The sequence below is a fragment of the Tympanuchus pallidicinctus genome, unplaced genomic scaffold, assembly GCF_026119805.1.
Source record: "Tympanuchus pallidicinctus isolate F22 unplaced genomic scaffold, pur_lepc_1.0 scaffold22, whole genome shotgun sequence".
NCBI lineage: Eukaryota > Metazoa > Chordata > Aves > Galliformes > Phasianidae > Tympanuchus > Tympanuchus pallidicinctus.
In genome coordinates, this window is record NW_026294739.1 from 13,583,922 (window position 1) to 13,604,488 (window position 20,567).

The 20,567-nt window shown below is 47.1% G+C and overlaps 2 long non-coding RNA genes across 2 annotated transcripts; both read right to left on the bottom strand.

The window, feature by feature from the left end:
- Window positions 1–4,025: 4,025 nt before the first annotated feature.
- LOC128082415 (uncharacterized) lies at window positions 4,026–6,919 on the bottom strand. Its single transcript, XR_008207663.1, has 2 exons — window positions 6,249–6,919; window positions 4,026–5,967 (listed from the first exon to the last, which is right to left on the bottom strand). It is a non-coding gene; the product is annotated as an uncharacterized LOC128082415 (long non-coding RNA).
- A 317-nt stretch (window positions 6,920–7,236) lies between these two features.
- Window positions 7,237–17,147, bottom strand: LOC128082034 (uncharacterized). Its single transcript, XR_008207517.1, has 5 exons — window positions 16,943–17,147; window positions 16,349–16,466; window positions 14,856–15,054; window positions 13,300–13,388; window positions 7,237–9,483 (listed from the first exon to the last, which is right to left on the bottom strand). It is a non-coding gene; the product is annotated as an uncharacterized LOC128082034 (long non-coding RNA).
- Between the last annotated feature and the right edge of the window lie 3,420 nt (window positions 17,148–20,567).

Genomic DNA, 20,567 nt, shown 5'->3' on the forward strand with positions numbered 1-20,567 from the left:
ACCCCCTGCAGGGCCCTGGGACTGGCAGGATTTCTTCAGCCCTCAGTTGTGTTCCAATGTACTTTCTCACACAGTTGTTTACATCATTTTCTTGTAAGGATAGGGTTTGTTTTTTTGTGCCCCCCCCCCCCCCCCCCTTCTGATCCTCATGAACCTTAATTATGAATCCAAGGTCATTATCAGTGATGTCAATTATACAATGGCTGAGCAGCTGCTCCCCCTGTTGCTGGCCTAATAGTGCCATGTTGAAGTAGACAGCAGAATTTCTTGTGCCATTGAAAATTTGCTATATCATGAGATTCCTTTCAATTGCAAAAGCAGAAAAACAGCTTGAGTACTTTTCCTCCTACATCTTCATTTCAAGCTGCTTTTACCGTCCTCAGAACATCCTTCAGCATCTCCTGCCTTAAAAATATAACCCAAAGGGAATAAAAGGGAATTTAACAAAGAACAGTTTTTCCCAGATGGTACCCAAAGACTTCTGCAAACACAAAGGTAGGAACTGCTATAAAATAAACTCTAATGGAGATTTGTGGGAGTGTAAGGCATATATCCATTCACATGTTAGGAATTGCTGTATTCAGTGCTGAAATACAAGTGCTTCGGGGCAAGAACTCAGCTTGACAGTGCAGAGCAGCAACAGATAATGTTGGAGTACAGAAAGCAGGGTGATATTTAGCATGCAACCGAAAGGGCCCTTTCTTCACCTTGATGCATTTTATAACAGTTTAGATAACCGAGGTGAGGCAGCCCAACAGCAAACTATCACAGTTATCAGCAATTTCCTCTTCTGTGCACGGGGTGAGGAGTGTGGTGTGCCACATCCCACCACGTAGGAAGTGCTAACAAGCGCTGACTTGTTCATGGCAGGCACCGTATAGCTAGCAAATACCAAGAGACCCAGCTCTTCCCCTTTCGATCCTTCACTTGTTTCTCTTCCTTCCTCATCACAGAAGATGCAAGCAGGTGGTTGAATTCACACGGGGTGACCACCTCTGTGCCTTCCTTAGCATCACATCACACGCAAGCACTGCTGGGAAATGCCCATTTGTCAGATTTATGGTTTGCGGAGGGATCTGCTTCAGTGCCTCTTGTATATAAAGCAACACAAGCGTGGTGTTGTACTGAGAAACAATGGTGGTACATTGAATGCTCATAAATATATCTCTCTTCTACTGAAAAACAACTTGCTACCTCTTCCTCCCAACCTCTTCCCATGCCCAATTTCTACCTTGCAAAACTCCTCTGTGATCTGGGAGAGAAGTTGGGCTTCTCTTTATTACTATTCCCAGCAAGGAAAACTGATGGTCCCATTTATCATCTTGTTGATGCTTGCACAATCCTATTGCTGTCCCCGTCTTTGCTGTGCCTCCTCTACTGTACTAATGAGGATAGAAATCAAATTAAAAAAGCTTGCTTTTGTCAGTGCAGCCAGCAGCTATGACTCAGAACACAGGGAGCCTGCAGATTTGGTAAGACGGAGCTTCTCCCCGCTGTCCCCCTCCTCTTCGTTAAAAATAGTCATGTTAGAGTACAAAACTTCAAAGAATGTGGCTCTAAGTTTGGGGATTTGTGCTGCAGCCACCTTTTTGGTGACTCTGGTGACAGATGAAGTTCTTGGTACTGCCGGTTTTGCATGGTCTAAACATTTCCAAAAGCTTAAGCACTTCTCAGGGTTTGCACATCTGGGTTTTAACCATGCAAGATCCAGAACTCTCCATGTCTTCAGACTTTGAGAACTTCCTGCTTGGGCCAGGGGGATGCTGTCAAAATAGGCTTCTTTACTGAGTGACTCAGTGCTGCTTTCAGACCCTGCCAGAAACCAAGTACAGAGGCATGAGGAAAACAAACAGAAGTTACTGAAGCATTTCAGAGTTTTCAGAAAAGTTTGGTTCAACTTTAATTCCAGTAAAGCTCAGAGAAGGATGAAGCAGGAAAATATTTCCTAACCAAATTTCCCATGCAAAGGCTCTTAGAAGACAAGCATGTGTGAATTTTACAACAGTTCTGCATTCCTGGTCAGGACCTGCGAGGCTCTGCATCCAGACAGACGAAGGGAAGAATGATGCACACACACAGAACGCGTGGAAAAACACCCTGTAGATACCAGCTCCAGTTTTGCCCTCATATCTGTTCCTTCAGCAAGCAGGCTTCCCTGGAACTGCAGGTTTTTCAGATGAAAATTCAGCTTGTTTTTTTTTGTTTTTAAATTTTAAGTATTATAAACACTTTACAGAAGAACCTGGCAGACACTGAGGGCTGCACACACACAAACACATTTGCTGGGAACTCTGCTCCAGGCATGCTCAGCTTGGTTCTGGCCAGCTTCTCGTATAATTCAAATAGTAGAATGCCAGTTTTTATACCAGTTGTGAAAAGAAAACAGCCCAATTGTATTTAAGAGTGAAAACCAAAACTGAATTATCCCTGAGTTAGGTAAAAAAAAATTAAAAATCAAACCCCAGAGGCATGCTCACAAATCAGTCACATGTCAGAGCTGTCTTGGATTCTGGTCTGTATTCACGCACTCCATCATAGGTTGGTTGTCATTAATGTCAGTTTAACAATGGAGAAAAAGGAAAACCATCTGATATATTGCCAGCTTCTTTCCTCTGCCTCCTCCTGGAAAGGGTAGCATGGCTCAAAGCAGGGCAGCAAAGCAATAATAGTCACTCCCAAGGGGTAGAAGTATGACCAAAATGTCGATATGGCACGTAAGACATTAATTTCACCTAATCAGGACCACAGAGCACCAAAATATCTGCTTGAGGATGATACAGTTGTTTTGTAACACCACTGAACAGCACAGGGAAGCTCAAGTCCCGGAGAGGACTGCTACAATGCCGTTATGCTCTGATACGGTTTCATTTTGAGGTAGTCCTGTGTGGAGCCAGGAGTTGGATTCGATGACCCCTGTGAGGGATTTCCATCGCAGGTACTCTATGAATCTACTTTAACCTTTTACAGTTTCTTTTCATGGGGTTTGTGATGCTGCGATTTGAAATAACTCAGCTTACTATTTATTCTTAAATCATGAATTTCTTACACACGTACACACAAGCTTGAGCCCATCTTAACGGGAACTCCCCAGTCTTCAAAATTATCAAGAAAGCCACAAAACCAAACCTGGAGCTCTAGCTTGCAAAAACCCCACGAGATGGCTCTGTGGATGGGTGCAGCTTTGGGGGCACCCCGGGGTCCAGACACCTCCTCCCACCGACACCACAGCATGAAGAGGCACACACAGCTGCAGAGGAAGGGTGGCCACATCCCCCCAGGTTTATTATCTTGATCAATAGTCAAGCTGCAGGTTGGTTAATTCTGGCAGATGGTAACCAGTGATAACGTATCTTAACTGCAAGCCGATGTCTTCAGGCACAGCTGTGCACAGTTTCCCTTAACTTCTGCATACAGCAGGCCTATGCTGTTTTGTTCCATCGTCTCTGTTACTTGGAGCAGAAGCATTGCTTCCCTCCTGTTTTAAAAAATAAAAGTTTCCCATAATTCAAACTTAATAAAGTTAATGAAGGGACTTTTATGGTCCCTGAAAAATCCACCTTATGTGCAAAGTTCAAGGGCTTACAGATGTAAGGGAATGGTTCGGCTGTCATCTTTCTCAAGCAGACCAAGAAGAGTTAGCTCCAGCTTTTGATACAAAATAGAAGTTCCGAATTACCCTTCCACCAACTTACTAGCACAGAAAGACCAATTTAGGCAGCTTCCTACAGACTATGGAACCCAATGCAAACAGGCAACAAAATCACGCTGGTTCTTCAGGCATTATTCCGACCCAGCCATAAAGTAGCAACCACAAGTTTTGGCTGGTGCTTTGAAGATCACACTTCTCTTATCAAACTCACAGGAGATCCAGAAGACAACTTCAATGCGTTCTCCCAATTAAACAGCTTGTTTGCATCTAATGTGGTGTTTATTGACTCCTGAGCCTGTATTGATTCTGAATAGGCTACAGCTAAGGTTTAGTAAATGCCTTGGAGATAAATCAGCATGCAGGTAATAAACTCCAGATCGCATAAGCAAACATTACTTAATTATATTCCTATTAATATATTGAGTCTGTAATGAATTTTTGAGGCATTTAATTATCAATTTGACAAGATAATCTAGGGGTAGTTAATGATGGACCAGTAAATTGTTAAAAAGAAAAACCTGCGGATGCTTAATAAGTCTCCTAACTGACAGCGAATTAACTTGCGTTAGCTGTCTGGTTAAATAGACAGCAGTTAATTACGGAGCGCTTAAACAGTCTCACAATTTTAATATATAACTCTCTTTGCTGTGTGGTAACCATGCAGCTGGAGACATGGGCTTTTCTCCATGTTTCTCCCTCAGACAGCTGAATTACTCGCTGTTGCAACCACTGACTTCAGTGAGATTCAGCAGTTGGGACTTTATTATTTGCAAATGCAACGGACCCTCCCTCTCTTTAGTGATCAGAACTTGCTGCATTCTGACCCTCTGGGAAATTTTCTGCTCATAGGAATGGTGACACTTTGGAAATGGAAGCGATCACCATAGAGCTCCATGTAGCCTCAGGTCAGGCAGAAACAGCCTGGCCAGCCGTGGATGTCTGAACATGGCTATCGACATCCTCATGTATATCCAAGAAATGCTGCACCCTGCGCCGATGTGCAGCTCCTTCTTTGGATAAAATCTGACACTTCACTGCTTCAGCACTGACTCATACAAAGATGATCACTTGCCATAGATTTTTGGGAATGTTAAAAAGGGAAAGAAGAAAAAAAAAAAAAGGCAAACGAGCCAGCAAAGGCTGTACAGTTCATTACAGAGGTTAGTGAGCAAGGGTAACAAGCAGTAATAGCTGTGCCACCTTCTCTAGGAATAGCCCCGAGCTGCGCTGAGGAAGCACTCAGCGTCCCTAAGCTGAGGAAGTCTTGGCAATGGTTGGTTTGAAATGTAAAACACTGCTGATAATCCCGGGTTGAGCATGAATAAAACATTGTAGATCCTTAATCAGCTGGAGAAAACACATGCAGATCCTCTAAGAAAAAATTCATTTCAGGAAGTGGAAGCGATGCTGTTTGACTCCAGGAGTTCAGAGGCCCCAAGTCATCAGTCTCTCCTATCATTAGCATAAAGAGAAATTTTCCAGTGCCGGTTCTTTTAATTTATTTACTTTGGGGAGCCGTTAAGGATCAAGCCTTTTTCCCCTCAGTAATTATGCAGCGTAAAAGCCCTCTCTCAAAAAATTTATAAAAACATTCATGCAATAAGACAAATCCAGGAAGAAGGGCCATCAAAAATTCACCAAATGCTATTAGACTGGAAAGCTAAAGCAGGGTCCCTCACTCACAGACATTTGCATGACAGGGCAATGACAACAGCAGTGTTATTCTGCTCTTAAAGCCATTAGCAGCAGTGGCAGTGTTAAGTAGCAGGGTTAGCAGTCAGAATCCTTTTGTTATGATCTGGTACCTGATCTAGTGGGTGACAACCCTGCCCACGACAAGAGGCTGGAACTAGATGATCTTTGCGGTCCTTTCCAAAACAAGCCATTCTATGATTCTGTGATCACAGTCTCATTAAAGTAAGAATTCAGGGAGACAGGTCCTCAGTCTGGGAACGAATACATCACCATAAGCACTGGAGTTTGTGTCCCCAGCTTCAGTCATGTCATGCTCTCCAGAGTTAGGCCAGCAGGGTTCTTGAAAAGCACAGTCCTTAGGCATCCTTCTACAGCTTCACCCAAGTGAGAGGAAGAGGTTTCTGCCACCTCTGCTGTGCCAGCTGGGCTGACAGCAGCTTCAACATCAGAGGTGGCCCTTCTGGTCACAGCAGACACCACTACCTTCAGCTCAAGCAGATGGAGTCTAAGAGGGGACCATGAGCCCAGCTGCAGTAGGTATATGGCAAAGTTCAGCATCCCTGTGGGTCTGGGGCTGCTTTTGCATCAAGCACTGCTTAACACTTCCAGCAGATCTGTTCTGCCTAACAAAGGCAAGAAAAGCCGTGAAGCAACCTCACCACCTCCAAAGTATTGCTTGCCCCAGGTTTATCACTGACATAGAGGGAGGGAATACATCTTCAAACACAGGTGGTGCCACCCCTTGCCCTCTCCCCCAATCTCCTCCAGACTAATCCCTTTTTATATCAACCTCTGAGCAATGGGCTCCCAACTAGAGGCACCTTGTTACTGGTTGCATACTCATCACACCATTCCCCCAACAGGGCACCAGGGGAAGCCAGGCTGAGTTTAACCCCTTACTTACTGAAAGAGGAGGCAGTGCTGTCCCTGTGCCAACACCGAGCGAGCAGGGCACTGCTCTGGACAATGCTCACTCTTGCAGTGCCCAGTTGTTTTAGGCATGCCTTTGAGGAAGGATTTTGGCAGAAATGTCAGATGCACCTCCAGCTCCACATGCAAAGCATCACACACATCACACATCACCAATGTGCAGCAGCATTTTTCCAAAGACACTTTTGGCCCCAGCAACCCTTCGGATGTGTAGGAGCAGCCCTCACCTCTCCTCCCCACTGAGGCCGAGTGCTGCAGGCTCTGCACATCCCTCTCCTTTTGCACTGACGGTTGCCGGGGTTTCTCTTTGGCTGCTGTTTTTGGGCCCAGCTGCAGGAGGGCTCTGCTCCAACACAGGCTCAGCTGGGCTAGCACAATGGGAAAACAAAAGCCCTCTCGCTTAGGAGCTGAGCCTTTTCAGCCCCGTTTCCTTTTCCGATGCTTTCATTTCCTCCGAGCAAAACGCTGCTGAAAGGAGGGCAGTGTGGCCGTAGCGGCTGCAGCGGGCACAGGGGCTCGGGTGTCGTTTCATCTGGGTCAGTGATTTCAAAGGGGCCTTCGCTCAGCTCCTCCCTTAGAAATCATCTCTCTTCTAAGGAGGCTTTCAAAGATGATAAGGTGCGAATTGAGCCCGCTTTTTTTTTTTTTTTTGGCATTTGTTCCTCAATCCTCAAAGCACCCGGAAACCTGAGAAAGCACCTGGGGAAGTCAGAAGGACCCAAGCTATCCGCTCGTCCGTTCTTAGGGTATAGGGTGGGATAGGGGGAGAAGGGGACGAGGGCGGTATTACTGCCACTGCAAATGGCCGCAGGGCGGCGAGGCGAGGCGGAGGAGCGGCCCCGGAGCCCCGGCCGTGCACCTGCTCCAGCCCCGGCGCAGCAGCAGAGGGCGCTCGGGGAGCGGCGGTGCGGCATCCCCGGGCAGCGCGGGAAGGGGTCACGGTGCAGAGTAGGGCTGCCGGACCTCGGCGTCCACCGAGGTTGTCCCAGTCTTTCTCCAGGCTGCTGACAACTGGACGCCCTCCAGGTGCCTTCATGCTGCGGTGTTGTCGCCACAAAGCGCTGCCTGTGTCCTGCTCGTTGTCCCGTGCATTGGCACTGACAGAGCAGGGAATGGCACCGAATGCCATCTCCAGGTCAGCGTGCTGTCCCTATGCAGGACCCTATGCACTCCTAGGCTGTGCTTCATTTCCACCTTGTCTCACCTGGCTCAGCTGGAGAGATACAGCTTTGAAGGCAGTGTTTTCCCCTGTTTCTGCCTAGACAGAATATTTTACACATGCTTTTATAATGGGGGATGAATTAGGGGCAAAGGGAAGGTGTACTTGGGTGGAAAAACCCACGGAAGTCCAATGTAATGGCATCAGGCATAGAAGTAAGTGGTGGGGTTCTGTGGACAGCCCAGCCAACATCTCCTGAGGCACGGCCTGCTCTGGAAGAGGAGAGGGATGGAAACAACACATCTCTGAGGAAGAAGGCCAGCCATGCAACCGCTTTCTTCCCCTCTCCCATCCAGCACCACACTGACTTTCGTCCTGCAGTCTGCTCCACCAACAGCTGGTATGGGTTGTGGAAGGTTTTGGGAGATGCAGCTCCCTCCCCCACTCTTTGGCTACCTCTTCTGGGCAGACAACGGTGGGTCCCAGTTCTGGGGGACCCACAGCCTGCCTTCCACCCCCCTCCAGATTCCAGAGACCTCAGTGCAGTCAGCAAACAACTTTGCTTTCTTTCAAGTTGCACCAGGTGATGTGGGCTAAGCCGTTTGTGCTTGTCGCCCTCCTCAGCCCACCTCACTGCACACAGAGAAACCAGCCACCTCTTTCCAACTAGAGCACCTCAATGTAGAAAGGCAACTCATGGTGATGGGGTGGCCAGAAATGTGACACACGGCTCACGGGGACAGCGAAGAGGTTGGGACGCTCAGGTCTATGAGTGATAGCAGCACCCTGTCCCGCCACACACAAGGGCTGCAACCCAACCGAAAGGCCCTTCCTCAGAGCCCCTCTGACCACGAGTGCAGGAGCAGCACGCCTCTGGAAGCAACTGGTTTGCTCCAGTAGCCTCTTTACAAGCACCGAGGGACAGCTCCGCGGGTATCGCTGTGTTTTTAAAAGGCCACTTATAAGCTTTAATGCTGCGCTGGGGGAGAGGGTAGGGAGAAGGGGGGTCAGGGAGGGTGGCTGCGTTGACTGCTTAGGACTTAAAGCTGTAAACCTCTTCTTCCCTCGCTCGTTGCTGGGACATTTTTATTGGCGAGATGAAGGGAGACAGAGCACAGCTCCACAACTTGCTCTTCTTCTAGAGGTTAATGACCCAGTTAGCAGCTCTTGGCTGCATTTCCCGACATTTTGCAGACATCAAGACCCGTCTCCCTGCCAAGTACATTCTGTTCCCTGGAGCTCGGCCAATGCATCTCAGATTACTATGTAATGCGACAAAGAGGGAGAGCTGGAGGTGAGGGTGGGGGCTGGAGGGGAGATACGGGAGCCATTGGGGAGGGGGCAGGGAGAGGGTGGGAGAAGGGGAAGCACCACTTCTAAATTTAACATCTGAGATGGAAATGAAGCTCCCAAGGTGCTTATTTGCTGGAAAAAAACGTGAATCCCAGGATAAATTGGAGTGATGCTTCTGGGAAACAGATGCAATCAGCAAATAATTTCCCCCTAGGGACCACGCAGGCCTGCGCTTCCCGGTTCTGCTGACAGTCATGACTCTGCTTCTGATGCCCTTGTGCCCAGGACAAATACTGCTTGGGACCTGGGGCTGCTTTCCTGAATCAAAGTCCAATATCCCAAAAGGAATAGGGGTTTAACCAGGAAAGTGGGGAGGGAGGAGAGAGAAGAAGTTCCTGTGGATCTTTTAGTCATCTTTTTGTACACAGAGCAATAGATACTATTCAGAGGCACTGTTCTTGCAGATCTCAGCCAGGAGATTCCATCACTTTCACAGTAAAGGGAGGAAACTCCCACCTTATGGAAGGCTCTGGTGGCAGGGATTGAGCGTGCAGAGTGGCTGAGCTAACAAACCTATCAGCAGCAGGTGTCTGCCACTACTGGAGGCTGGCAGGGTCAGAGACTCCATACTCACCCACAAGCCTTTCCCAGTGAGCAGCGTATGTCCTCTCCTGAACCATGCTGGGTCTTCTCCTGTGGCTCTGCCAAGACCCTTTTTGCACATCTCATCTCTCCTTCCCTCTCCTGTGCCATGTTTCTGAGAGGGAAAAAAAAAAAAACAAAAACCCCATAATTTTTTCCTGGATAGTTCTGAACCAGAAGCCTCTAAAATTTGATGAGCATCAGCGGTTGGGGTCCTGACTTGTGCGGAACTCCAGCAACCCATCCTCTTCCTGGGCTGGCATCTCCATCACAGTTCTCCCATCCTACCTAGGTGCAGTAGCTCCCACTGTTTCAGCTCTGTTCTTTGCTTACACCTGCTGTGGGAACCTTCCAGACAGACCTGCAGCTCTGTCACATCCTCAGCTCTTATGTAGTGTCCTAATGGGCTGCAAGCCTTTCCCTTCACTCACATACAGCTGTGCCAAGTCTCACCCTATATGAAGGTGCTGGGTGAGAGCCAGGTTGCATGGCAGCAGCTTAGGGCTCTCACTCTGCTCCCACCAGCTCAACAGCCCTCTTCGTGCAATCCCAGGACGCTGTCTCATGTACTGCAAGAACAGAAATGTGAGAGGTCTGGCTCAACAGGACTGTTTATCTACCCAGAGTGGAGCCCTCCCTCCTCTTCAGGAATTATTTCCTTGAAAGACAAGAAGCAACGCAAAACTCCCTCTTGCTCAGCTCCATCTGCTGCGTGGGGGCTGGGTGCTGAGAGGCCACGGTTGCTCATTGCACTTGCCAGACGTGGCATTAGGAACATTTTTCACCACTTGCAGCCCAAGGAAGGGATGAGTTTACCTGCACCAAGAGCTGCTCAGGGGAAAAAAAAAAAAAAAAAAAAAGTAAAAAAAAAAAAAAAAAAAAAAAAAAAGTGTGCTTTTGTGGAAAGGAGCTTCCTCAGAAACCACAGTAAATGCCAGCATCTAAAAATCTGGCACTGCTTTGCTACACTGCTGCGCATCTATCCTCAAGAGCAGCCCCACAGAGAGTCATCAGGGGCAAAGCATCCTCTAAAGCACAAGCCTAGGCTAACCACAAATATGCAACCCCTTCCAACTTCTAAGCCACATGTCAGCCTCCTCTGGAGGATGAGAAGGTCTGGCCACAGTCCTGGGATGCAGGACAGCAGGGAGGAGGGACAGGTTGAAGGAAGGAGCAACTCCTCCCCAAGGACTTCCATTGCAAGAGGAGCTACTTAGAGGCCCATATGAAACCTCAGTTTTCCAGCAAAGCCAGCCTCATCCTCTTCATGTGGCTCACATGCATCCACAGCTGACTCCATGCTATGAAGTGAACCTACAACGGAGCACGCTGCGTTAGATGCTGCACAAACACAACCTGGCCCAAAGCACACACCATTTTGCTGCACAGCAGAGTTGCTTGCAACTGGAACTGGCTTCAGTCAACAGAGAAGGCACACATGATGATGTGTAAATGGGGATAAATTGCCAGAGGCATCTCAGCATCTGGTACAATGATGAGAAGACTTAACTTGAGACAATTACAATTTAAACATTGCCACTATTACCAATGCCAAAAAACAAGCGTTCACCCTTTATTAGAGTAAATAAGAGCAAGTACGTGACTCCTAAGTTCACTTTTTCATCATGGCCAAGATGCATACACACAGTGAAACATTCTAGCCTTACACAGGGAGCAGGTTGAGTTAGGCATGAGTCCCTCACTGTTCATCATCATTTCAAAAGCTGAGACTTTCTGTGGTTTTAGAAGGCCTCATTCATCAGCTGCCTGCTGAGTTTATCAGGTCTCGGAAACCACTGGGCAGCTTTTGTATAACAGCTACAACCACTGAGGCTGACTTCTCACTGGATAGCACAACCCCCAGGTGCACTCACCAGAGGAAGAAGTAACCCAGCTGAAGATCAGTTTATTAGTACAGTGTGGGCAGGATAGGAAGTAATAAGCTTATCAAGGAAGATTTAACTTTGGCACTGCCTCTAAATGTCTCAACTAATGAGCACATTTTAAGCACTGAAATGATTGCTTGAGAGACTGTGGAATCTGGAGCCTAGCGCTGCTTTCAAAAACAGAAGAGAAGCAAACATCTGCTGGGACTAATTTGGGTCCAGTTGGGCCCATCAGGTTGGATGTTAGGAAAAAAATCTCTGCAAGAGTGGTGAGGCACTGGCACAGGCTGCCGGTGGGGAAGGCGAGGTCACCATCCCTGGAGGTGTTTAAGAAACGTGGAGATGTGGCACTGAGGAATGTGGTCTTGTGGGCAATACTGGTGGTAGGAGGATGGTTGAATCGTATGATCCCAGAGGTCTTTCCCAACTTCAGTGATTCTATGATCCAGTGGCAGGGCACGGGACAGATAACCTCTCACTACGTATTGACCTTTCCCATCCTGATTCCCAGGTGTGAGATGGTTCAACTTTCCATTGCCACACACTGTCCTCTCCCTACGTGTTCACAAGAAGTGGGCACACTTGTTGGACTTGGTGCTGAGCCAAGCTGGCTTGGCTTACAGAGCCATTTTTTCCTTCAACGTAAGATATGTTTTGAGATATACATAAATGTATAGAATACCAGAGAATATTTATTAGGGTTGAAATTAACATTGATTGGTTTGATTTTTGCTGATTAGGTAATTATGAGAACTAAAGGGGTAATTTTCAATGAGGAAATGAAACAATCATCCAAGCTAGACTAGTCCTGAGTTTCTAATTTGAGCAGGAGGAAAAAAAAAAAGCTATGAGTAAAGATCAAAGAGCCATTCCTGTGCCACTTCGTCTCCCTCTAGGCAAGCAGCCACAGGGCTGAGACTTTTTCTAGCGTGCCATCTCAGCTTTCTGCATATGTACAGCACCTTCTAAGAGTGTGTGAGGAGAAGGAAAAGGGTTAGCCCATGCACTCAACACAAGGAGCAGTTCTTGGCTTACTTCATGCCCAGAGGAGGAAAAAGGCTTCCCTGCCTCTCTCCACCTCACCAGAAGCAGGGCCAGACCTGTCAGGTCACTGACAGCTGAACACAGCTCTCACAGGCGAGCCTTGCCCCGCTCCCTCCCAAGTTTCCTCTCCCTGGAGCTGTCTCAGAACACATCTGCAGCCCATCAGGGCCTCTCCCCCCCAAGGTGACCCCATGTGCCAGACCTGTTTGGGACAACTCCAGGGCTCACATCTCAGCACTCCAGGATTTCTTTCTCAACACGTGAACAGGCTGCCAAATGCAAACCTCAGCTTGACACTCTGTGCTCTGCAACTGCAACTCTTTGCTGGGTTTTTATATGGCTTGGGCATCCCTACAAGTGCTCTGTTCCCCTGTTCCCACCTGTGTTATAAGCCTCATAATGGAAACCAGGATGAAGGGAGGCTCTGGAAAGTCAGCTACTATCAATCCCTTAAAAATAAAACAAACAAAGGTCTGTTTTCAGCTGCTGTGGCATGAAGGGAGCTTAGTCCCCCTGGCCCCTACAGGATGTGGCTGAGATATATCAGGGAAGAGCAGCTGTAAGCATGGACGTGCTTAAAATTAGCTCAAAGAGAAGGTTTCCTCCGTTTATTTATTTATTTGTTCGTTAAAAGGGCCCTTCTTATTAGATGCAAATTCAGCACATAAGCTTCAAGCCAGTACAAAAGCGCTGCTAATGTTGTTCAATTACACCGAGGTGGAAATCACAGCGCTTTGTGTTTGAACTTCTGCTTACTTTCTAGGTGCACTTGGGATGGAGGCTGTAAAGATGTGGTGATTCTTTGAATGCCTGGTGCAGGAATGTCTCTGGAAGAGTCATAATAAATGCAGCAGCTTCAGCTGAAGACTGGTGCATCTTTTATTTAGTGTTATAGGCTATTCAGGAAGGAATAATGGAAAATGGGACTGTGACAAACTTATTTCCTTTCAGATATACACCACTCCCTCCAACATGTTTGGCATTATACATAATAGCATTACCTGCTTTTATCTGATTGCCAGTTCTTTCCTGCCATCCATCTTTCCAGCTCTCTGGAAGCTTTGGGACCCCCTTGCCAACTTCATCCAAACTGGAAGGCAAGGGAGAGGTATTAAAGATATGAGTTTCCTGCACATTTTGTCAGAGTAAAATAGTAGGGTCTTCTGCAGGCAAAGGACAGCAGAGTGAATTCACTCCTTCTTAGACAGCAAAGAATCCACATATGGCACAAATTCGGAGGAAAGCAGGCTTGATTGCTTCTGCTGCTCAGGGGACCAGTTGTTAATTATAGAGCTCTCAAAAAAACCCTTGGTTTCATCTCCTCTGTTTGGCTTATGCTACAGGGATTGAAATGGGAGTACCTATACAGACATTTGAAGTAATGAAAAAGCCCACAACAACCCTTTGTGGAAAGACAAAGCAACACTTCTTGTAATGTACCTACTCTATGCCACGTATCCGTCTCAAAAAAAGTATCCTTGTATTTCTTTGTGTTTATTCCTGGAATAGCCCTAAAAGGACAACAGTATCTGCCTTCAAATCCTTCCTGACATCTCACTTTGTAGTGACCCCCAGCCACTTGAGAGCCAGTTTCCTGAGGCTGCTGCTTTGCGCTGACTTGTTGCTCTCACAGCTGCCTTCTCCTGCTGTCTTTTATTTCCTATTGTGCTTATCATTTTTCTTTGAGGTGTGGATTTGTCCTCACCATTGCCATAAAGTTCTGGGCAGGGCTGGGGCAGCTGGCTTCCACTGCGGCATGAAGAGACAATTGATGAAGCAGGCAATTAAGCAGAAACAACAGTTAGTGTGGCTTCATAGCTGGAAATCAGCCCTACACCCAGCCATGCAGCTGTGCAATATAGCGTGGTGTAGTCTAGCACAGTCATGCAGTAGTCTTTGTCTACTGAGACTAGAGTGATTCGGACCCACATTTTGGTTAGTACAAGCATGAGAGGCTATGGACTATGGCTGTGTGCTACCAAAGCATAAATAATGGGTGTGCTGAAGCACTGACTCTGGCTGCTCTCTTCTACCTAGAGCCAATCTTGATACTCAGGGTCCAGGAGCAAAGTTTCCAGGCTGCAGCTTCAATTACTTTCTGAGCTGCCAAGTCAATGGGATGTACATGAAAGTGGGACCCTAAGGACAGTCCTCCGTTGAGAGTGGGAACTATTTATACTCCGCACAAGTCCTTCCCTTGAGACAGCAACCCTGGCCAGGGCTAAAGCCTGCTGGAGCTACCTGTCTGCTGTACCTTTATCCTCTTTGCCAGGAAAGTACATCAGAGAGCAGGAACTCAAGCAGCTCACAGTACCACTGGCTTCAAAAAAAAAAAAAGCATCCCTCTGCCCCATATTGCTCATCCTTCTGCTCTGATGGCATCAGTGCTGCTTTGAACAGCGCTGCGAATAGTGCTGATTGCGGAGCAGCAGCAGGAAGATGGGAATCATTACCGAGACTCAGCCAAAGCCCTCTAATTAATTAGTTAGAAAAGCATCTCAGTGTTATTAGAGAGGCCTCAGCAGAGGAAGCGACACCTCCGTTCTTGCAGACTCACCTTCCGCCAGAGCTGCTGCTATGATGTTTGACATTGGGCTGGTGTAAACAGAAACTGGAAGTCGGTGCAGCAGGGAAAGGAGCAGCTTGCACGCTCTGCCCTTGGCCAGTGCTGTACTGCATGCCGGGAGGGTTCCGTGCAGACATCAGATCCTGGAAATGACTCAGGTAGGGAGCATTGCTACTCGACCATGAAGTCCCTGATTAAAAGCAAGCAGTTTTCCCAGAAATCCGGTTTTCCAGGTGTTTGTGATTGTGAACAGCCAAGCATACACAAAAATGTCACCTAAGGCACTAGGAACTGGTGTCTCCTGGGATCCTGAAATATGCAGGATGCTGCCGTCCCTTGTAAACGTGCACAGGATGGCTGCACAGAGAACTGGGCCATGCTCAGAGCTGCATATTCATGGCATGCAAATGTTAAGCTACTTGCAAACTCCCACAGCTGTCATCAGCACACACTATCATGGCCACAAGCCCCAGAGATGGAATAATATCCTATGGGGAACAGGAGGATGCTGCGAAATGTACATGGTGCCGAAAATAAGAGCATCAAAAGGAAAATGGAAACACAAGACTAAAATAGCTAGGACTGCTTTAAGGCCTCTTAGTTTCCTTTGGGGAAGGAGGCCAGGCAATGTGGCTAGTACTTGGGGCAAGGAGGCAGGAGGCCTGGCTCTCCCACTGACCTGCTCTCATACCTTTGGCAACCCTCTTTCTTCCCATGTGCTAATTTTGCCCTTTTCCCACTTGGTACTGTCAGCCTCTAGGAATTCATAAGACTTGAGTTGGGCCTCCAAACATCATTATTTCGGCTTAAAAAGAGTTATAAGGCTATACATATGAATTATGAGCCTTTTTGAATGACCTTGTGGTTTCCGTCTCTTTAAGGGATCATATTTCCGACTGAGTGGGTCAGATTTTTTTATGGTGATGATTATTTTACATGAAAGCCAAGAGTTCCACATAAACACAGTGCTCTGGCAGCTTGCACTGGCAGCACTGCCCACTCTCCATGTGTCCTACCTACCTCAGTGGGGGTATGGGCTGCCACTGGCCATATCTGCACAGCATCAAGCAAAACTGCCCCACTCTCAACTGGCTTCCACAACATCACCAGGACAACTGACAACAAGCTGCCATTCCCCCAGGAGCATCCAGTGGGGATCACAGGTGGGATAGCTTAGGCTGCGTTAGATCACAGGTGGCTAAGAGGCTGGAAATGACCTAGGAATAAGTTCTTGGGGGAGGGAGGTTTATGGTACATCATATTTTGGCCCTGTTGTTGCAGTCTTGCTGATGTGATTCAAGTGCTCTTCAAGGTAGCAGAGAAAAAATAAATAAATAAGTGCACACAATTGCTGTTTTTTTCTGCTGAGTTGCAGGCAAGTTCCCAGTCCTTCTCTGGGCAGAGGTTTGAGTGGGAGATTGTGCTTGGCTGAACCGCCTTGCTCATCCCACAGTACTGAATGGCTTAAATCCCCCATGTTTTACCTCGCACATATGTGGATGTATCACAGGAAGCTCCCTGTCTGAGCAGCTGTCACCAGCTTTGCAGTGACAAGAAGCATGTCTTCAGCTTTCGGCTCTGAAGCTTGTCTCTTTGCAGTGCCTGTCAGTGAAGATGTTCTCTGAATAAATGAACAAAGTGAAATCTTTGAATGAACAGCACATTCTTCCTCAGGTCAACTTTGCAGAGAAAGCAAATATTTCAAGAGAATATGGTTACTGCTCATAGCTCTCTGGAGCCAGCCTGCTAACTCTTCTGCGGCGGCTGTAAATCTGATAGCGGTTCAGTTTAAGGACCTTACAGAGGCTATTTTAGACTGATATAATGTACCATAAATGGGACTGAAAACTGCCATCTATAGCAGACAAAGCCTTTCTCGTTCATTCAAATACTCAAGGAACAGACGATCATGTATATGAGCATTTGGGCTCCATCCAAAAGTGAATGATAGCCGAAAGAGTTTACATGTTCCTTGGCTGGGGAACATGTTGATTTCAGAAGGCAGCAAAGGTAACACAAGGATACTGAGGGACTGCCTGGCTTCGTGTTTATTATTTGAATCTTGCCCTCTGACTCACCTCAGGCTCTCTGCAAAAGGGAACAGTCCCAGAAGGACCGAGGAGCGCTCCCATATACGAAGGTTTAGAAGCAGCTCTAAACCTCCTGGTTTAGAGGCAACAAATCATTTGGTCTCCGAGGGATGGCAGCAAATAGAAGCTGCTCCCACAGCCTCTGGTTGAATTTTAGGGGGTGCCACCTGTCAAACTAAAGAGATACATCAACATATGTAATATACCACTCAGCTTGTTGATGCATTTGTATAAAACCCCATACTGAACCAAGTGACTCCAGAAAGGCTTAGGCAGTGAGATTCATCACTTCTCAATACGGGAAATAGCCATCAGACCATCCTATAACAGTAAAGGTTAAAAGCAAACAAGTACACCCAAATGCACATAATGGCGAGGGGAGTCTGCCTTCAAAGCACGAGACCATCTCTAATTAACAGGGGTCAGGGGAACGTGCCCTGTGGCAGATCCTAACAACACGGTACAGCGGGGCTCCCTGGGAAGCCGCAGTCTTGGCATCGGCCTCATGTGGGCCATAGAATGAGAGGGATCCCTGGTCTGATCTGTCTGGCAGTTTCTGTGCAGAATGGGGCCAATTTGCTGGGAAGCTTCCCACCCCCAAGGAGGGAAGAGGTGGGCCGTGAGTTTAACAAACATTTTGGTATTTGGAAGCTATTCCCAGCTCTCGTTTAACACACAGACTGCATTTCCCATTGCTAACTGGCAGCAAAGAGCTCATCAACATTTAAATAAGAGGCTTGTTAGTGCCAGCGTGAGGCAGGTTTGCATGCCAAGGCTGGCTAAGGTTTCTTGCCAAGGATTTTCTAAGAGAATTTCTCTAGGAAACTCCTTCAAAAGGAAGAATTCATTTCTGGTTAAAGAGAGCAAGGCCTTAATTTGAAGAGGTGCTGAGCTGGTTAAGTCAAATGGATAGTGTGAGAGCTCAAAGCCTATGAAAATCAGACTCTAGATTTTAAATCAATTCAATGAAGAATGGCATGTGGTGTTTTGCAACTGACCATGATTTCTGCAATTCAAAAACTGAACAAAAAAACAAAAGGCTGCGCATGACCTCTTCCACCAGTGCCCCTGGTTTGCTCACTGATGCTATATATGCTAAGGTGAGGCTTGAACTATACCTGCTACCTCAGTACGTGATTATTATTTTCTACACATGGTCAAATGCCCCTAAGTACAGGGAGGAACCTCAGTATTTGGCTGTTTCTAGATCCCAAATGAGTCATACAAATCGTGAACAGTTTTCACTCTGTGACTGCCATTTGAGCTTCCCCATGGAGCTCAAGACCCCATCCTAGAAAGAGGGGCGCAGGTCCCAGAGTCCTGTACTATATGTCACTACAGCATAGTTTATTGCCTTTGCTTGTTCTGTCATATAACAGGAATAATGTCCGCGGTGTTGGAATATGAGCATGGTAATTGGCTTTTGCAGTAATTAAATGCCTCGGTGCCAGCGTTTAATCAGCCGCCAAAGCCGTCTATTGCCTCATATACTGCTGCACCAGGAGCATTACCCCTTAATTAGTTGCTGAAATAGTGATGATTTAGCAGCGTCTTTATATTTATACTTTAAGACAGCAGATCCAGTCCAACATTAACAATATTGCAAGATAAAAAAGCAGCCCATTCTGCTATGCAGGGATATTTGGCCTTACGTATTTGTCCTTACCTTGTGGAAAATAGAGTCATGTGCATCTCCCGATGACACCGTGCTGGAGGTGCAGACAGCACACTGCAAGCAGTTGCTATGGCTCTGCTCCGCTCCAGCACTGACCTTGTGTACATTAACTAGCTTCAGTATCGATAAAACATTGCCTTTGTCCCAGAACTGTCAGCACCAAAGAGGTGTAGGCTTCCCCTGCTTTGACTCACCATTACCAGCAACATCTGGATTTGGTCCAGCAGACCAGGAGCAGAGAGCCCCTACGGTTTCCTCCCTATGCTCCTTGGGAAGGGAGCCTCTCTGTCACTGGGGGAACAGCACTTTGTCTTGCACAGTCCTGGCAGGTTGTGATGGGTCACAGTGACAGCAGTAACTCTGCCTGATCCCAACTCCTCTTCCCCCCTTTCCCTGCCTGTTTTTGCAGTGGAGGTGGTGCTGTGCTGTAACAGCAACTGGCTGTTTTCTGAGGAACTGATGGTGGTGAAAGAGCCTGCTCATTGCATCCACCCGTCCACTTCAATTGCAGCTGTCTGAAAGCAAGAAGTCTGGCTCATGTTGGTCTTTTGCCAGCAAGAAAGGCATCTCCAGTTTACCCCACTACGAGGAGATGTCTAAGAGACATCGGAGGAATGGCCCATTTGTCACAGAGGGAGCCCTACACTCGCACTGGACTCTTCCAGACTATTAGAGATAACAGACATGAACTCAGCCAGAATGGCAATACTGCTTGCTAAGACACTCACAATAGACATATTCCCTTGGCTTTCCAAGTTTCATCCTGCTTTTGAAACCCTGAGACGTTTACAGAGCCCCTGCAGCCTCTTCAGAATTCACTACGAAGGAGAAGTCATCCTTGCTCAGTAATGAAACTCCATTTGTGACACGGAGGAAGTCATAGAGCACGTCAGCCTAGATATCCTTGAGATAAACATACAAGGCCCATCTTTGTTTAAATCCAGGTGGTTAAATCTGCAATAGTTGGAAACAGGCATTGTGTTGAGAAAAAGCAGCTGTAGGATTGCTTCATCATTTGACCAGAATATCACGAACAAGAGCAATATGTGGGGCTGCCAAATAGTCCGCACCACCTTCATCCTGCCCTGGACCCCTCGTACAGCCGGCCTTGGCACCTGGGCTTTAGATATGCTTCACTCCCAAGGCTTTCTTTGTCTTCAAAGGATTCTCTTTGCCTTTGATTGCAAGAAAAGCAGTGCCAAACGATCAAATTAATAGCTCTCCACCCTTGGCCTTCGCCTCTGGCCCTTGGCCTACTAGTGCATTTTGATTTGTGTGTGGACAACGCATCCCTGGAACTTTTCCATCCTAACAAGTTTAGGAAAAAATACCTTGTGCTATAAAGGAAGTAATAATATTGAGTTTGAAAAAGCTATACAGTAGTTTGAACTGACTTAAAAGCCTACAACATCACGCTCCCTTTACTGCCAAGACAAAGCCTTTTGGACTCCTGTGTCCTGTAGGAACAGCCTGCAGGCTTCGTCCCTTCCTGAGGGAGAACACAGGCCCTTCCTAAGGTCCCCTGGGAGCTGGGAGTGATGCTGCTGCTGCTTCCAGAGCTAACAAAGTATTCCCTGACAAAACATAATACTAAACAAGGCCTTCATGTGCACTGGAGGTAGGAAAGGAAGCACGAGATTTAATTTGCAACCAAGAATATTTAGCCTGGACGTGAAGAAAAGCTGTCCAGTGGTGAAGATAATGCAGCTATGGAACAGGCTGCTAAAGGAGGCTGTGGGATCTTCAGTTGCGGATGTCTTGAAGGAGACACTAAATTTTGTCAGGAGCGACAAAGGGGAATGGATTCAGTTGCATTGTATGTCTTGGGATCTTTCTACAACTCTATGAAAAACTGCCTTAAGAAAAGTACTTTTTCTGATATGAATGGAGGACTCACCTCAGTTGACCCTTAAAGACAGAACAACACAGTCCCTTCCA